Below are 13,925 nucleotides of genomic sequence, written 5' to 3' on the forward strand. Positions count from 1 at the left end.
CCATAAAAATTGTGCAAAAATGTCTGCTCTGGATTTCGTTTCCGTATGAGGACCAATATCGAACACGTATCTGTAACTCTTTCATACCAGCTTTGTTGGTTGTCTCGTCATATTCTAGTACAAAATATGACTGATTGTCCTTCACAAGCATTTGCTTACAGTAAGGATGCAGCAAATCGGTGATCAGATACGTGAGTTTCTTCGCACATAGGGACATTCCGTCGGGGATCTTACCGGGAAAAATCGCATGGAAGGTTGCAACAATATGGTCTGAAGAGTTAGCAGACATGGAACTCTGTACCGTCTGAAGTGCCCATATTAACTAAGCTTTATAAGCAGCATCACGCTCACAAAACATGTTTGTACCAACTAATGGTTTATCCTTGATTGTTTCATCAACTCGAGATTGTCCGGTCAGGTGAAACTGTAGTGGATGTAGTTGAGCAGTAACTGCGGCTTTGTGTTCTGCAGATCGCACATGTTGGTTTAGCTGAGAAACCCCAGCTGTGCAACCCAGATTTTTCAAGCAGAGTTTGCAAAAGAACGAGTACTGGTCGTTCCCAGTCTTACACTATTCGCCAATCTTTCTACCGCTGCAATCCGTCTTAGCAACCCATGAAATATTAAACTGGATAGGCCCTATACTCAATTACCAAGCATCATCTGCAAAATAGCATCCCGCAATTAAAAGGCCATGAAAAGAAAAATGTGGATGTGTCCGAAACTGGGCCGTATTCGCATGAGCATTTTATAGCGTTCAACCAGGAAACGCATAAGTCCCAAGAACTCACAGTCTCATTAAGCAGAGACTGCTAGCCTATACACTGATCTTCACTCATTTTGGATAGACCCAACATAACAAAAAACAAAACATATGCTACTAAGTCAACACAGCAACATAGCCCAGGCAGAAGCAGCTTACTAATCCCAACACAAAGCATTAGTTAAGTTCAAACAGCTCAACAGTTCTAATTAGTTATCAATCTACACCGAAGGACAGCACAGTCTACAAGCAGAGTCAATGAGTCAAAAGCAAAGTAAAGCACATCTTGGTTTACTTAACGAGCAGTGAACATTACAAATCATGAGCAATGCTCTTAGTGCTCTTCAGCTAAAAATATAGTAACAATAGGATTTTAGCCAAAATATAGGCATTTTATAGGAGTGCATTAAAATATAGGAATTTATTGGAATTTATAGGCGAGTCCGAACCCTGTTGACGAATAAAAGCATAAATGAGTGAAAGGCCACGGAAAAGAGGTTTTTTCTAACCGAAAGGAGTAGGACCAAAAAAATAAAAAACATATTTCATGCCAAGATTTTAGCTAAGGGGGTTAGGACTAAAAATATATTTTTGTGAAATAAAGCATAATCATGCCAACCTTTTAGCTAAGGGGGTTAGGACCAAAAATATATTTTTGTAAAATCATTTCTAAATGTTCCCACTATTGGGGTATAATTCCTATGTGTAAGTAAGTGAAATATATTATTTTTTTGTTGAATTTCGGAAAAAATCCTTGCTATAGAAAAATCAAATTGATAAAGATGGAAAAATGGTAAAACTTGACAAAGTTGTGCCAAAGCTAGGCATACACATAGGTGGATAATGAACAGTTAAAGGGATGTACTCTATGTGAATACTAATATAAAAAACGAGCAGACATGAAGCCACATAGTAATGAATCCCACATAAAACGAACTGAAATGACTATAAACGAATAAATAAAACTTAAAGCAATTAGGAATTAAAATGAAAATCATATAGAACTGAAAACGAACAGATATTAACTATAAACAAGAGTGGGGCTAGTGTCCCCTAAAACCCCCAAAGGCTAGAGAACCATTTGTACTTTCCTGAAAATAAAACACATTTTAAATAGTCTTCTTGACTTACTGACTATATAAATGAACATCAATTAAAACAACCGTCAAGAGAAGGCAACAAAGTGCCTGATAAAAGACGGCTGCAATCTTTTGACTCTCAACTGATTATTCCAAAAAAAAATGAATAAACTCTCTCTCACCATACCTTTTTCATAAAGAAAAAATCGAATTTTCATTACAACATCATAATAATATCATATAACGCTCAAACTTAAAAACAATCTATCCTGTATACTTGAGACCATCAATTCAGTTTCATTAGTATACTACTAATCATCTTTTCTAGTTTTGTTTAATTATTGTATTATATCAACGCAATTTTTCAGTTCCTTTGCTGTTAGGCAAGTAATGTTATTTAGTTTATATTGTTTAATATAATTTAGCTGTTTTAACAAAGGAAAGGAAAGATAAGCAATGCATTATAACCTAGACAATTAGAAAATTTAAAAGGACAGTTACATAAATTAAACGAACATCGCTCATATATAGTCATAGACTGGTGAGGAATAGAATCAGAACAAAAAGGGTAATGATGGACATGGTCAGTAGGAAAAAAGGCAGATTATTACTATCTGTTTAGATACCAATGCACCTAATATTATCAACTCTATTAATACTATTACAATCATCTACCACCATAGATTGCAAGCTTAACATACAGTCACTAGCTAGTGTTGGCCGATATTCAATATCGATATTGATATATCGATATATCGAACCAAATATCGATATCAAAACGTAAATATCGATATCAAAAACGATATTTGGAAATTTTCGAATATTTTAGTTTTTTCTGCTATCTACCAGTGAACGTCCAGCAAGAAAAAAATCCAACATAGAGAAATGTTTCGCGAATGATCGAGAAGAAGAAAAATAGTGTATTCAATCCAGTGACCAGGCTGCTTTACAGCATACATAACTATATCCATAAGTTGGCATAGTCTGTTCTCAAAATGAAACTACCTTTAGGGAGGGTGGATCCTCAAATGAGGATCCACCCCCGAAATGCTTGGCTAGATAAAGTGTCTTCTAGGCTTACAGGTTTTGGTCGGATCACACCCGTCACAATTGCCACATACCTTGATCCACGTTTCACGAAAATGTATCTTTCCCCTGACAATATTCTCCAAATTGAGAGTAAAAAGCAAGGGGCATGGATTTGGCCTTGCTGTCTGCGGAATCTGTAACAACAGATGGAAGCGCGGTGACAGTCCCTGTGATTCAGCCACCATAGAATAAAGCCAGTTTGTGGGGATAACAAGACGAAGTTTCAGTAGTCAATGCAAGGTATGCTTTGCCAGCAGCCAGATCTGACATGGCTCTGAAGATTTTCAATAAGGAGTATTTAGTTCCAAGAAAAACTGATTTACTCAAGTCGTTGAAGTCTCGTAATATGGATCTCAGAAATACCTATACGAGGTTGTCATGAAATTAATGTCCATGCCCACCACCAGTCTCCCCCTCTGAGAGTGTTTTCCGAAGCTGATAAGTAAATCAAAAAGTTCGTGGTAAACAAACTGTAAGTAAGAAGCGACTCGGCCCAATAGTAAAGGAAACTCAAAAAATGGATTTTTGATAACAATAGGCACATCAAAAAAATTGGCTTTTTATGCCGATTAATCAAAGGAACTTTTTGCACAAAATAAGTTTTTCAAAAAAAAAGTCAAGAACTCCATTAAACCAAAAATGAACAAAATAAATAAAATCATTCTACCAATAATAGAACTACCACAAATTAGTATCAATAAATAAATGAAATCTAAAAAAAAAAACAGAAATTAAAATAAGTCAAACTCAAAACGAGCAGAAAACAATCTGAGTAGCGTTCTAAATCCTATGCTTTCTAAAAGCTAGAATATAATTTGTACTTTACAGTAAAAAATTGAAATGAATTTACTGAAAAAATGTGCATTGTCAGTTTAATATACGTATGCTGATATTTATTCCTTAAAATCTTAATTAATTTTTTATTTCTTAAAGTTATAAAAGTGAAAATATTTAAAAAAATTTTCAGTAAAGTACAAATTATATTCTGGCTTTTAGAAAGCATAGGGTTTAGAACCCTGCTCAGATTAATTTCTGCTTGTTTTGAGTTTGACTTTTTTTAATTTCTGTTTGTTTTAGGTTTCATTTATTTATTGATACTGATTTGTGGTAGTTGTATGCTTGGTAGATTATTTGATTCTATATTTATTTAATTTTTTTTTGGTTTAATCGAGTTCTTTACTTTTTTTAAAAAAACCTATTTTGTGCAAAAAGTTTTTTAATTAAGTTTTATATTGACATAGTCTTTTTCAGGGAAAAAGACTGAGCCTCTTCTGAAGTTAAACAGCCATCCCTTCCATAAAAACCTTAAATACCCCCTGGGCATAATTTACAAACCTTGCCCCTAGTCTCTGGTTTTTTTTCCCACCCCAAAAGCCTTGTTATATGATATTCAAACTATTTTGAATAGAATGGCTATCTCAAAATTTCTATTAGACACATTTCGGGACAATACAACGTGTGTGAAGAGGGGAGAGGGGAGCTTCCCTCTGATCACTTTGACTCTTAAAAAGAGCACTAGAGCGTCTGATTACCAATCCAATGAGCCCCCTTAGAGGTTTATATGATCAAACTTTCTATAAGAAACCTATATGCCCTCAGGGCATAACTTACAACCCTTGCCCTGAGGGCTAGGGGGATTTGTTACCCTCAAAAACATAATTTCCAGACCTTTCTGATAGGCTTAACAAAACGGCTATATCAAAATTTTGATTGGAAGCATTTGCGGAAATGATAGGCGTGGAGGGGGACATTTGCCCTCTGATCCCATTCTACTAATAAGAAGTGCACTAGTCCTCTTAATTTCCAATCGAATGAACCCTTTTTCGAGCATTGGCGACAAAACTTTCTATAAAAGCGTTATTTACCCCAAAGGCATACCTTACGACCCTTGTCTAGAGGGCTATGTGGGGAGGGTTGTCATCCTCAAACACATTATTTCCGGATCTTCTAATTACGTTCAATAAAACGGCCAAATCAAAATATTGATCAGAAATATTTGGGGAAATTATGGGCGTGAGAGGGATTAGTGCATTCATTCGACTATTGAGGGCTTCTCTTTCATTCAATCAAAAACCCTTTCGAATTTTCTATAAAATTGCTCCCAGGGCATAATTTACAACCTTAGCCCTGAGGGCTGTGGGGGTTTTCATGCTCAAATACATAGTTTCTGGACCCTTCAACTACGTTCAACAAAATGGATCAGAGGCAACGCTGTAGCATTGCCTATAGTAAAGGCCATACAGCTCCAATGTTTTATTATTATTTTTTTTCCCAGAGGCACTTCATATGGAACGGGTCGTCGTAGAAACTTCAAAGGGGGCTCATTTGATTGGAAATCGAGAGTTCTAGTGCCCTTTTTAATAGTAAAAATGATTGGAGGGCAACTAGCCCCCCCCCCCACGCCCATCATTTCCCCAAACACATCCACTCAAAATTTTCAGATAGCCATTTTGTTCAGCGTAGTTGATTTCCAGACAGAAAATATATTTTTGAGGAGGACACTACCCCAAAAGCCTCAGGGCAAGGGCTTTAAGTTATACCCTTGGGGCATATAAGGTTTTTATAGAAGGAGTTGTTGTAGAAACTTTAAAACAGGCACATTCAATTGTAAATTAAATGACTAATGCCCTTTTTAATATTAAAAAATTATTGGAGGGCAACTGGCCCACCCCCACGCCCATCATTTCCCCAAACACATCCAATAAAACTTTTCAGATAGTTATTTTGTTCAGCATAGTTGATTTACCGAGATAAAATTTACTTTTTAGGAGGATAATCTCCCACAACCATCAGGGCAAGGGTTTTAAATTATGCCCTGGGGGCTTACAAGGTTTTTATAGAAGGCGTTGTCGTAGAAACTTCAAAACAGGATCATTCGCTTGCAAATTAAAGAGCTTGTGCCCTATTTAATAGTCGAAAGTGATTGGAGTGTATCTAGCCCCCTTCCCCCCCACACCCATCATTTCCCCAAACACATCCAAACAAAATTTTCAGATATCCATTTTGTTCCGCGTAGTTGAATTCCAGATATAAAATATATTTTTGAGAAGGACACTCCCCCACAACCCTCCGGGCAAGGGTTTTAAGTTATGCCCTGGGGGCAGATAAGGTTTTTATAGAAGGTGTTGTCGTAGAAACTTCAAAACAAGCTCATTAAATTGGAAATTAAAGGGCTTCTGCCCTTTTTAATAGTCGAAAAGGATTGGAGGGCAACTAGCCCCCCCCCCCACGCCGATCATTCCCCCAAACAGATCCAATCAAAATTTTGAGATAGCCATTTTGTTAAGCGTTGTTGATTTCCAGATAGAAAATATAATTTTGAGGAGGATACTCCCCCACAGCCCTCAGGGCAATGGTTTTAAGTTATGCCCTGGGGGCATATAAGGTTTTTATAGAAGGCTTTATTGTAGAAACTTCAAAACATGCTCATTCGATAGGAAATTAAAGAGCTAATGCCCTTTTTAATAGTCGAAAGTGATTGGAGTATAACTAGCCCCCTCCCCCCCCCACGCCCATCATTCCCCCAAGCACAGTCAATCAAAAATTTGAGATAGCCATTTTGTTCCGCGTAGTTGATTTCCAGATATAAAATATGTTTTTGAAGAGGATACTCACCCAAAACCCTCAGGGTACGAGTTTTAACTTACGCCCTGGGGGCATATTAGGTTTTTATAGAAGGCGTAGTCGTAGGAACTTCAAAACAGGCTCATTCGATTGGAAATTAAAGGGCTAGTGCCCTTTTTAATAGTCAAAAGTGATTGGAATACAACTAGTCCCCTCCCCTCACCCATCATTTCCCCAAACACATCCAATCAAAATTGTGAGATAGCCATTTTGTCCCGCGTAACTGACTTTCAGATAAAGAATATGTTTTTGAGGAGGACACTCCCCCAGAACCTTCATGGCTAGGGTTTTAAGATATGCTCTGGGAGCGTATAAGGTTTTTATAGAAGGAACTGTCGTAGAAACTTCAAAAAAGGCTGATTCGATTGGAAATTCAAAGGGATAAAAAGCCCTTTTTAATAGTCGAAAGTGATTGGAAGGCAAATAGCCCCCCCCCCACGCCCATCATTCCCCCAAACATGTCCAATCAAAATTTTGAGATAGCCATTTTGTTCAGTGTAGTTAATTTTCAGATAGAAAATCTGTTTTTGAGGAGGACAATCCCCCAAAAACCTCAGGGCAAGGGTTTTAAGTTATACCCTGGGGGCATATAAGGATTTTATATAAGGTATTGTCATAGAAACTTCAAAAAAGGCTCATTCAAATGGAAATTCAAAGGGATAGTGCCCTTTTTAATAGTCGAAAGTGATTGGAAGGCAACTAGTCCCCCCCCTACGCCCATCATTCCCCCAAACATATCCAATCAAAATTCTAAGATAGCCATTTTTGTTCAGAATAATTGATTTCCAGATTGAAAATACATTTTTGAGGAGGAAACTCCCCCATAACCCTCAGGGCAATGTTTTTAAGCTATGCCCTGGGGGCATATAAGGTTTTTATAGAAGGTCTTGTCGTAGAAACTTCAAAACAGGCTCATTCGATTGAAAATTAAAGGGATAGTGCCCTTTTTAATAGTCGAAAGTGATTGGAGGGCAACTAGCTCCCCCTCCCATGCCCATCATTTCCCCAAACACATCCAAACAAACTTTTGAGATAGCCATTTAGATCAGCGTAGCCGATTTCCAGATAGAAAATATGTTTTTGAGGAGGACACTCCCCCACAACCCTCAGGGCAAGAGTTTTAAGTTATGCCCTGGGGGCATATAAGGTTTTTATAGAAGGCATTGTCGTAGAAACTTCAAAACAGGCACATTAATTTGGAAATTCAAAGGGCTAATGCCCTTGTTAATACTCGAAAGTGATTGGAGGGTAACTAGCCCCCCTCGCCCCGCCCCTCATTCCCGCAAACACATCCAATCAAAATTTTTAGATAGCCATTTTGTTCTGTGTAGTTGATTTCCAGACAGAACATACGTATTTGAGGAGGATACTCCCCCACAACCCCCAGGGCAAGGATTTTTAGTTATGCCCTGAGGGCATATAAGGTTTTTATAGAAGGCGTTGTCGTAGAAACTTCAAAACAGGCTCATTCAATTAGAAATTAAAGGGCTAGTGTACTTTTTAAGGGACAAAAGTGATTGGAGGGCAACTAGCCTCCCCCACGCCAACCATTCCCCCAAACACATCCCATCCAAATGTTGATATAGCCATTTTGTTCAGCGTAGTTGATTTCTAGATAGAAAATATATTTTTGAGGAGGATACTCCCCTACAACCCTCAGGGCAAGGGTTTTAAGTTATGCCCTGAGGGCATATATGGTTTTTATAGAAGGCATTGTCGTAGAAACTTCAAAACAGGATCATTCGATTGGAAATTAAAGAGCTAGTGCCCTTTTTAATAGTCGAAAGTGATTGGAGTGTAACTAGCCCCCATCCCCCCCACGTCTATCATTTCCCCAAACACATCCAATCCCAATTTTCAGATAGCCATTTTGTTCAGCGTAGTTGATTTCCGGATAGAAAATATATTTTTGAGGAGGACACTCCCCCACAACTCACAGGGCAAGGGTTTTAAGTTATGCCCCGGGGATATATAAGGTTTTTATAGAAGGCATTATCGTAAAAACAACAGAAAAGGCTCATTCTATTGGAAATTTCTAGAGCTAGGACTCTTTTTAATAATCGAAATTTATTCGGAGGCAACTAACCCCCTCTCACGCCCAACTTTTCCCCAGGCACATCCAATCAAAATTTTAAGACAGCCATTTTATTAAACATAGTTTTAAGTTCTGGAAATTAGGTCTTTGAGGATTACAACTCCCCCAAATCCCTCCGGGCAAGGGTTATAATTTAAGGATTCTCCGAATCCTTCATATTATTTCTTATGGAAGGGATGCTCGTATAAACTTTAGAGAGGGCTCATTTGATTGAAAATTGAAAGTTCTTGTTCACTTTTTAAGAGTCAAAAGAGATTGAAGGGCAACTAGCCCCTCTACCTCCTCCACGCCCTAAATGCATCAGATAACAATTTTGAGAGAGACACCGCCCCCCCGGGCCCATGGGGAGGCGTTGTAAGTTGTGCCCTGTGGCATATCTTATCAAGGGGGTTTTATAACTTACGGGACGGGGTTTTGTATGGGAAGAACACATAGGAAATCTATTATATTTATTCAATTATAAGGTTAAAATACATACTCTGTGATAGGTGCAAAATTGTTTTGGCACACAAATTCCTATTAAGGTCAATTCCAAACAGTCGTGATCCCTTTGTGTCAGCAAGTGAAATAGTCTACCCCCTTATTGGAGCTATTTTTTCAATCCATTCATTGTTGTCAATTTTTTTTTTTTTTTTTTTTTTGTTTTTTTTTTTTTTTTTTACGCCAACCACAGGATAAGGACAACAGAACCAGATAGACAAGTGCGCGGGCTCGTAAGCGCTGTTGGCAGGACGACTGCGCGAAAAAGGATAACAAACGGAAGCTAGTTAGCCCAAAAAAGTCCCTAGATTTTTGTTCTGGATGTAAATGTGGTCTTGAATCGGATTCAAAGGCCGTTTTATGCAATGGGTGTGAAAAATGGCTATGTATTGAGTGCCTAAACATGTCCACCATAGAGTACGAACTTTTTACAAAGATGTCAACCACTGGAGACACGCAGTGGTACTGCCCAATCTGTAAGCACTCTGGTACATCAGGAGACCCCCCCTCATTAGCTGAAATTTCGAATTCAATATCATCTAAGGTCCCTAGTGCTTCAGCTATTGCGGAAATAGTTAAAGGAGCGGTAGAAGAGCTTAAGCGAGACATTACCGCAAGGATATATGAAGTCAAAGAACGTGTTAACGATCTTGAGAAAAATGTGGCCAAAAAATGCACCATCTCAGAAGTTAAAGAAGACGTTGGAGCTGCAATGCTGGAGGAAGCATCTAAACTGAAACAAGCCATCAATTCTCACCTCAAAGACGAAATCCAGAGGTTGTTCAGGCAGGAGAAAGATAGAGAGCGGAGAAAACTCAATTTGGTTGCATATGGCATACCACTGCAGCCAGGAGTAAATAATGACAAGACATTCATTGAAAGTCATCTTGCAGAGCAGTACGGGATTACGGGTGCAAACACAAGCAACGTCAGACGCTTATTAGGGCAACCATTACCAACCAAAAGATCCGGAACCAGCGGCCAAGAACCAACCCACAACCGACCCCTTCCAATTCTCTTCTCTGTCCCAAACCTAAACTTGAAAAGACACATTCTACAAAAATCTTACGAGCTTCGCCAGGAAATCCAGTTCAGGGCGGATGCATCCCAGGAAGATTGGGAGAAAAGGAAAGCCTTATCTGCTGAACTCAGACGTCAGATTGAGCTAGGTGAGCTAAATTTGGCTATCCACTGTGGAAAAATTGTTCCAAAAAACTTGATTGGTCTGGGTGGGAGCCACCCTCACCAGCCCATGAACTATTAGATACCACAGCTACCAGCCCTGTACACAGTGTAAATAATGACCCAGAAGTATTTGTATCACCAGTTAGTGCCTATGAACTTTCCGACTCATCATCCTACAAGTCCTTTGCAAATGCAAGTCTCAACCAATCAGATGATAGCAGATCCTCCAGCTCTTCCATATCCATTCTGGACAAGCCGGTCCTCAATGTGAATCACTGCCGTAAGGAAGTACTCAACCAAAATAAGCAGCAATAAGTCAAAATTTCTCCACTCTAATAACAAACGTTGACCAAACAAGCATTGACAAACAGGTACTTATAGCTTGGTAGACAGATATGGTCGCTTCCAGCCATGTGATTTGCAGCACTGATAATATGATGCAACTGCATTTGAGCAAGAAGTGTTAACAACTTTAAGACATAGGATAATCAACTGTAGACAGGAGTAAAAAACAGCCTATGAGTATTGATTTATGTTTAACAAATATAGTTAATTCTATTGTTAAAGCTCTAAGCGTTATTTAGAGCTTTAACAATAATTCCCTTTTTAACAATAAGTTTTACAGTGAAACTACTGGAAAATTTGGTTAGGCCATTTCATTGTTCATTTGAACCAAAGTATAAACCCAATTTGTAAAGCTTCTATAAAACTTTTGCTTTTAATAGTTTGGTTTTGCAATTTAAGATAGGGTACTTAATTATTTTGCCAAGTGTTGTAAAATTAAGCAGCAGTGCAATATGTTAAAAGCACCAAATAGGTATATTTTTCTGTGTTGATGGGTATTTTATGGTATTTTAGGCTAAAGTACTCAGGGGTATGTAAATCTTCTTCTCATTCCTTTTCTTTGGATTTCTTTATAACTCCAATTAAATAGTAAAGAAACTAATGAACAAAAAGCAATGATTTACCTTACTTGGTTGCAAATTGGTGGCTCTAAATTATAGGCAGCACAATAGCGCTGCCTAAGTAAAGAGCAATGTGGGCAAAATGTATTATTTTATTTATTTGTTTTTAGTTTTTTCGTTTTTGATCAGGGCACTTCATATCAAAGGAGTTGTTGTAGAAACTTTGAAAAGGACTCATTTGATTGGAAATTGAGAGGGCCAGTGCCCTTTTGAATAGTCAAAAATGATTGCAGGGTAGCACATTTTCCCAAAATGTAACTTATAGAAATTTTGAGATGGTCATTTGTTGTCACAGAAACATCAAAAAAAAGCTCATTTGATTGAAAACTGAAGGGGCTAGTGACCCTTCTAATAGTCATTAAAATTGATTGGAGGAGAACTAACCCCCCTCACATGCCTACCATTTCTCCAAATACATCCAACCAAAATTTTGGGATAGCCATTTTGTTCAGGCTACTTAAAAGGTTTGGAAATTATGTCTTTGAGGTGGACAACCCCCTTGCCACCCTTGGGGCAACAATTGTAAGTTATGCCCTGGAGCCATATAAGGTTTTATAAAAAAAAAGGTGGTCATATAAACTGCAGAGGGGAACACTGGATTGGTAATCAGAAGTTCTAGTACCCTTTTTAAGATTCAAAGTGATTGGAGGGTGGATACCCCCACACACCTTGTATTTTCCCAAAATGGACCTGATGGAAATTTGAGATGGTCATTTGTTGTTGTAGAAACTTCAAAAAGGCTAATTTGATTGGAAATTGAAAGGGCCCTTTTTAATAGTCAAAAGTGATTAGAGGGCAATAATCCCCCCCCCCCCCTCATGCCCATCAATTCCCAAAACATATCTAATCCAAATTTATATATAGCCATTTTGTTCAGCATAGCTAAAAGGTCTGCTGAGACCCACCCCCCCAGAGCTGTCAGCACAAGGGTTATAAGCTATGCCCCAAGGGCATATAAGGTTTTCATGGAAAGGGTGGTTGTATAAGCTCCAGAGGGGATTCATTTGATTGGAATTCAGATATTCTAGTTCCCTTTTTAAGAGTTAAAGTGATTAGGGGCAGCCACCCCCCCCCCTCTACATTTTATTTTCTACAAATGTATCTGGTAAAAATTTTGAGATAGTCATTTGTTCAAAAATAGCCCAAAGATCATACAATAAGGCCTTTGGGGCAGACAGAATCCCCTAGAGTCTGGGAGAAGGGTTGTAAGTTATGCCCCAAGGGCATATAAGGTTTTTATGGAAGGGCTGGTTGTGTGAACTTTAGAAGAGGCTCATTCAATTTGAAATGTAGAGTTCTAGTTTCCTTTTATGAGTCAAACATGATGGAGAGCACCTACCCCTCCCCCCACCCCTCCCTGATATCCTCTTTTCCCAAAACATGTTCAATTGAAATTGTGAAATAGCCATTTTTACCTCTAAAATCAGAATTTCATCCTGAATCCAAATAGACCTATGACATCCATTTCTATTGCAAGTTTAGTCTTAAGCCCTTTAAAGACACTCAAAGGGGATACCTTTTTCTCTTACCTCTGTAATCAGAATTTCATTCTGAATCCAAACATGACTTTTGTTTCCATTGGAAATTGAATTTTAACCTAATCTTTCTAACCTTACCTAAATATAAAGCCTGTATTATATATCTCCCATGCCTGATTCTTGATTGGGTAAATACTTTGCAGTTCATATAGGCTAATTGACTTACAAATAAAGTGAACATACCAATCAATGCCTTTTCTTATGCTCTTTACAAATAAAATGATTGCTTCTATTGCAAAATCAAATTTACCTAACCCCCTTAATGTGTAAATTTGAATTTGCAATAGAAGCAATTATTATATTTGTAAAGGGCATAGAAAAGGCATCAAGTGGTATGTTTATGTTATTTGTAGGCCAACAATATGAACTGCAAAATATTTAACCTTGATTGTATTACCATCAATTCAAATTATGGGTAAACCAGTTTTGGCAAAATTTAGACTAATAGCCTATATGTATATTAGCTGTATCTGAAATAAGAGGAAAAAGTATCATCTTTGAAGGTCTGTAAAGTGCTTAAAATTAAATCTGCGACGGAAATTAATGTCATAATTAGATTCATGATGAAGTTCTGATTCTAGAGGTAGGCTAGGCTAAGTTTGTTTCTTGGCTATCTGAATATTCTGTTAGCCTAATATCAGGTAATCTAAGGTATCCTCCTTCAATGAGAAAATGTATATAGTCAATACAAAAAAAAGCTAAACTGAAAGGCCCGTTTTGTTTGGAAGGACAGACAATTGTATAATAGGATCAAATAAATTTTAACTAATTACATTTTCTTGTTTCCCTAACACGGGCACGGCACGTTTTATTTGTTTGAATTGTTTATAATAGGTTGCTATCTATTCCTAAATGTAAATTAGAGAGTGCTACTGAGTATCCCATAGAAATAAAGGAAATATCACATTCGAAACTTAAATTCACAACAAGTTGAAATAGTGCGTGGAGATTCTTCTTCTTTTATCCGCAAAACTTCTCTAAATTATCATTTATTGTTGGAGTAAGAACAAATACATTGTTATAGTAGACTAATTCAAATAAATTTTCGATTTTAATGTGTCCATTTCTTCCGTGTAATATTTCAGCAGCTTCAAAGGACTTTCCTTT

The 13,925-nt window shown here is 37.6% G+C and overlaps 1 protein-coding gene across 1 annotated transcript in view; it reads right to left on the minus strand.

Moving 5' to 3' along the window:
• The window catches only part of LOC148951878 (uncharacterized), a 30,596-nt gene extending 16,883 nt beyond the window's left edge, over window positions 1-13,713 (minus strand). Inside the window, exon 1 of the mRNA XM_089088753.1 lies at window positions 13,592-13,713. The gene's annotated coding sequence lies outside the window, so the exon portion shown is untranslated. The remainder of the gene's footprint in view (window positions 1-13,591) is intronic.
• Between the last annotated feature and the right edge of the window lie 212 nt (window positions 13,714-13,925).

This window comes from Artemia sp. Qi Xiang Cuo, chromosome 5 (genome assembly GCF_049724085.1).
Source record: "Artemia sp. Qi Xiang Cuo chromosome 5, ASM4972408v1, whole genome shotgun sequence".
NCBI lineage: Eukaryota > Metazoa > Arthropoda > Branchiopoda > Anostraca > Artemiidae > Artemia > Artemia sp. Qi Xiang Cuo.